The following is a 5,908-nucleotide window of genomic DNA, read 5'->3' on the forward strand; positions in this document are numbered from 1 at the left end:
GTAAATTTGGACAACTAAGTTTCTGTGTCTATAAATTTCGACAACTCAGTAAACATTGATCAGTTTGAATAATTCGATACGTTGCGATAACTTATAAGCATGGAATCGGNTAGAAAAATACAACGATTGTATAATCGATTAATTCATCGGGAACTATAACAATCATCAGTATCGATTATTGTACATATCGTTAACAATATAAATGACTAAATTGATTTAATAGATTATTATACCGATAACAATATCCATTATTGTATCGATAACAATATCGATTATTATATTGATTATTATATCAATTACAACAGTGATTATTTAATCAATAAAAGTATCGATAACAATATCGATTATTATGTCGATAAAAATATCGAGTTTTATATCGATAACCTCCGATATCATCCTCATCCTTTTCTTCATATTTATCTTTATTTTGGCATAATCCTCTTCACCTTTAGCTTAAAGTGTTTAAATTTACTTTGATCATCGTTTTTGCCTGTACCTCTAGGCATCTTTGCTTTTGTTTTTATTCTCCAACCGCTAAACCGCTGAGAACTATTTCCATGTGCATTATTCCCTTGAATTTGACAATTTACTCCCAACCAACCAACTGCCGCTAAAGAAGTTTCACTTCATAAATTCAAGAAATGTTCTTACCCTTTTAGTTACCCNAAATGCATGAAATACACCCGAAACAAAACCTCTTTTAGGTTGTAGGTATGGTCGAGTACAACATGAAAATAGGTCCCGTATAGGTCCTGAACCCTCCATTTTTTTATACCAAGAAAATCGTTATTTCCGTACTTGATGCACTTATCTATAGCTTGACATTTTCTATCCTATTTTAAAAATTTATTATTAACGAGGGCCGAGTTTTGTATGGCTAATCTCTTTTTCTAATTACACAGAGAAAATGATACAGGTAAAACGCAAGTTTTTAAAAGAAATTGTAAAATAAAATTTTTTGATGTAATTTTACTTCATACAAAATAAAAAATAGATATAGTATTTGTACTTATGAATTTAAAACGAAACATTCGCAAAACAAAAACGATCGTTATAATATATTCACTTTTTTTTACTGAGAACAAACGACATTAAAGAAATAGCGTCAAAAATGCGTATTTTAAAAACTAAAATGAAACATTTTACAATATTGTCCCAACAAGTTGTAGTGCGATACAATTTTCAACAAGCAAAATAAAACTAGACATTTTTAAAATAAAAACGTTAATTTATTTTCAGTCAATTAGGTATGAAAAATATTTAAAACTAAAATGTTTTGCATTAGAATTTAAAAAGCTACTTAGCTATAATGAAAAACTTTCTTATGTATGAATCATTTGTCGGAAAAATTGTGTTCAGATAAATAAATTACTTCAATCTTTAGAAAAGACGATGAAGTGTATACAAACAATGCTGCCATTCTAACCACTAACTACATACATATAAGGGACTTTGGTGGACTTCTTTGACCTAAAAAAGCTTTGGTAAGAGTAACTTATAAAAACAATTTCCTATGGGTTATTAAATATTCATTTAAAACTTTATTAATTTAAATTACAGGATTTGATAAGCGTGAAGCAAAAGTAGCAGGCCCAGCTTGGAAGTAAGGCAGGAACATCTGTATGTATGTATTTATGTATGTATATAGTAATATGTAAAACATCTGTATTTTATTTATTAAATGTTGTAATTTATTAATAAGTATATGCATATCAATATATTTTTGACAATGCGTGTACCAAACGACTTGTGATTTAATAAAAATAAAATTTGAATATCGTATTTGAAAACGCATATTTTTAAAATTAAGAAAAACGATTTTAGGATTTAACTTCAACATGCGCATATTCAATTATCAAACAATCGTTTTTAAAAACGATTTGAAAATGTTCGTTTCAAAAACAAAAACATGGATTTTGGAAATTGAGTTGGAAATTTTCGTTCTCAAAATTTAAATAAATATTGTAGGTGTGAAACCTGGGTTAAAACGTTTTTAAAAGTAAAACGTTCCATACAAATTTGAAAACGAAAATTTCTCTGTGTAGCTTCGTTGGACTGTGTACACGGCGAAAAAGTGTCGCTAAATAACTCTCACATAGACTTTGTAGGTGAGTCTCTCGTAGAGCTCTATTGAGTGTGTACACGTCTCTAGCGAGATTTTTGTCTAAATCTCGCGTTTTTCTTTACCGTGTACACTTAGCTTTACAGCAAACACGATGAAATTTTTTTTTACAAAATCCATTACACGGCAGCAGATTAGCATCAGATCTTGAAAAGGCTTTACTACATTTTCCACTAAAGTTCTCCATTACGAAAGAAAAGAAAATAAATTAACAGAGCGAAATAAAAGCACGTCTGCACACACCGAACACTTTCGTACATTTGCTGCAACTCAACAGCAATCTATGACAATATTGCGACAATATTTAATATTTGAGGCAAGCATTTATCTCGTCTACTGGTGGCGATCGAGAAATTAAAGGAAATGTTTGCGTAAAATCTCCTGCGAGCAATGCATTCCCAATTGGTTGAACGTTTCTGGGCAAATATCGGAACCGGTAGATCAAGGACTTCAAGAGATTTTTTATGTGCCCTCGTGCACTTATACCAAGCAACGATTTTACATTTTTGAAATAATTTTCCCATACCGGATGTTCTTGAAGTATTGCACGTGGGAGTTTCGATTATTTGTATATTCAATGGCTTTAACAGCTGAATGAGCAGTGCTTTCACTTGATAACAATGTTGCAGATATTCCAGATGAAGCGAGAGCTAAGGCTATGTAAATTTTGATCGAACCGTTACCAGAATCAATCTGATGAGGAATGTTTTCTTAGTTCCTGCTGGCGCATCCATGAAGAAGGTCTCCCAACTCCGTCATTTATCATTTTCATCTTATTTGGCGCTGTAACCGCATACGCGATTTTGGCCGAGTTCGACAAAACACGCCAGTCATTTCTCTCTGTGCCAACTGACGCCAATTAAAAAAGCCACGTGAAGCCAAGTCATTCCCCATTTGGTCTCTCCATTGTACTGCGGACCTCCCTCTTGCTCTGCTACAATCACCGGATTGCCAGTTGAATACTTTCAGAGCTGGAACGCCGGTGCCCAATAGAACGACATAGCCAAGCAATCGGAACCGCTGTATTTTGATTCGCTGCACTATGTCCATTTCGTTGTAAAGCTCATACAGCTGATCGCTCCATCGTCTGCGGTACTCGCCGTCGCCAACGCGTAGAGGCCTATAAATCTTCCGTAAGATCTCGATTACTCCAAAAGCCGCCTTATCGAATGTTGTCATTGTTTAAGTTTCTGCACCATACACCAGCTCGGGTGTAAAGAGTGACTTATAGAGTGTGTTATTTGTACGTTGAGAGAGCACTTTTGTCCCGAGTTGCCTATTCAGTCCAAAGCAGCACTTGTTGGCTAGAGTGGTTATACACTGGATTTGGATTCCAACATTATTATTGGTGTTCTGCTGGTTCCCAAGTAATAGAAGTTTTTTACATTCTTGAAGTTACTGTTTGTTTAATAACAGGAGATACTTTGTCTTGTCCTCGTTGATCACCAGACCTAATCGCTTTGCTTCGTTATCCAACTTGGAAAAGGCAGAAAAGACTTCGAGGTTTTGTTACCAATGATGTCGATGTCATCGACATGCGCCAGAAATTAAGCGCCGTTGCAAAAATTCTACCTGAGTGGGTCAGTTCTGCAACTCTTATTATCTTAATATTTGCATCAAAGATCATAAATGCTCTTCTGCTCACGCTTTAATTTGGGAATGTTTGATTGGGCATATAATAGGAGGTCACAATAATAATAGTAATAATCATAATCTTCATAGTATTATCTAAAAACCTGAAGCAGCTCATCTAATTTAACAAAAAAGTTTATTTAAAATGTGGGTGTAAACGTCGTATTAGCATTAAGAGCAAAATGTAAAGGAAAATGAACGTTGTGGCTGAAATGAATAACAGTTTATCTTCGACTAGCAAGCTGAAAATATCATAATACCATATATGTATGTATATAAGTATTTAATTTATTTTTTTATAAATCATTTAATATATAGAGTTTCTGTTTCCATCTGCGCTTTTGACTCGTTTACGCATATGCTTCGGAATAACTCGAAAAATGTCCGAATCAATTTGAACTGGCATTGAATTGTGTCTCATCGAGGGCCATTTAAACTTTGAAGAGGAATATTCTGGACCATTTTGCTCTAAAAAAGAAAGAATATAATAGGTTAATTCAAGATTTGTTGCATTTGGAATGGAGTATTGAATAATTGTCATATTTGGTAATTTGAAAGTTTGTTACGTATGGGTAGGAGTATAATGTATTTTGGAACGAATTTCCGTCATCCCTTGTAAAACTTTCTTTAGATACAGATCGGTTGCTCCCTACACAATACCAAAAACGGTTTGCGTCCTAGCCGGAAAAATCCGAGCTGGACTTAATTGCTTCCAAAATGTACGTATAAAAAAACCACAGTTCCTCTTCCACCCAGAAGTAGTTTAAAAAACAAAAAAAACTTGAATTCAATTTCGCATGAGGTAGTTGTTGTTGGTTTTATAGAGTGTTGTAGTGTTTTCATCCTCTCCCGCACATATTTGCCGATCTCAACGCATTACAAACTGCTGATTTTGGCTGTTAAGTTTTCACGAACTACAAATCTTTAGCCTTCCCCTATGCGATTAATTTTTAGGTAGATATTTACTAACTTATCATACATAAATGAAATGTACTTCAAATTTCTCGTTAGGAAATAAATACTCAGTGCCAGTTTTTCAGTGCACGGCAGTGGTTTAAACTCAGTTTAAACGCCCGATCTGGCTGGTTTAAACTAAGATCAGCCAACCAAATGCCAGCTGTTCAATTTAAACTCAGTTTACTTAAACTAAGTTTAATCTGGCGCTGAAAATCTGGCCCTCAAACTCTCTTTCAAAAAAATAACACTCACTGCCTCCGGGTCATAAAATGACCCATGTGTATTTAGTTCATTTTATTGCCAAAACATAAATTTTTTAACTTTGAATAATTAACAAGAAACGAATAAGTGATTTCAATATGTTTAATCTTTTTATTCAAATCAATTCTAGCAATAAACGGGTTTTTCTGTTTTTGTTTGGCTGTGCTGTGAGCAAATTGGAGTGCTGCATTTTATTTTGTTTCGATTAGTCTTTGTAAATGAAACTAATGATGTTTTCTTTCTTTTTTACAAAAAATGTTGGCTTTTGATTGCCCTCTCCTAGTATATGGGAAATCTAAAAAAGAGGTAACCTTGGTGTTATTTAGCAATATTTTCACAGTTGGAAACTATATCAAGCTGGTTGCTTTTGGTTACAATTCATTGACTTAAGGCGCTGGCCCAATGCAGGCTTGCTTTGCGCGCTTTGCTGACTTCAATTTGCTTTGATTTACTTTGAAAACTTGCTTGGCCGAATGGTGGCTTGGAACGCTGTCAAAGTAACCAGCTTTCTGGTTGAAAAGTCAATGTCTGTTCCCTTAACGTTAATAATTATTTACTAGAAAACTCTAAAAAATATATGAAAAACTTTCATTTTCACTTTTTATTTAAAAGAAATGATAATAATGATACATACATATCTATATCTACATTTACTAAAAAAACTATAACTTAAAAAAAAGAAGAAAAGAGCTATAAGAAGTTTTTTCCTCTCGTGTAAAATTTGTAAATGTGGGCTTTGCAACATTTTACTATAAGATAACGGATATGTTAAATATAAATATGGAAACAATGAATCATTTTTATTCAATTTCGAATTACCTGCATTTTCTGTGACTTCTTTAAATTAAGTAAGCAAATTTTTGTTTGAATTTATGTATTTTGAAAGGAACATACCTCTTTTTCAAAATCCTACAAAACGCTTTCAAATAAGACATT

Source organism: Rhagoletis zephyria, unplaced genomic scaffold (assembly GCF_001687245.7).
Source record: "Rhagoletis zephyria isolate East Lansing unplaced genomic scaffold, Rhagoletis_zephyria_1.1 Rzeph_scaffold_03858, whole genome shotgun sequence".
NCBI lineage: Eukaryota > Metazoa > Arthropoda > Insecta > Diptera > Tephritidae > Rhagoletis > Rhagoletis zephyria.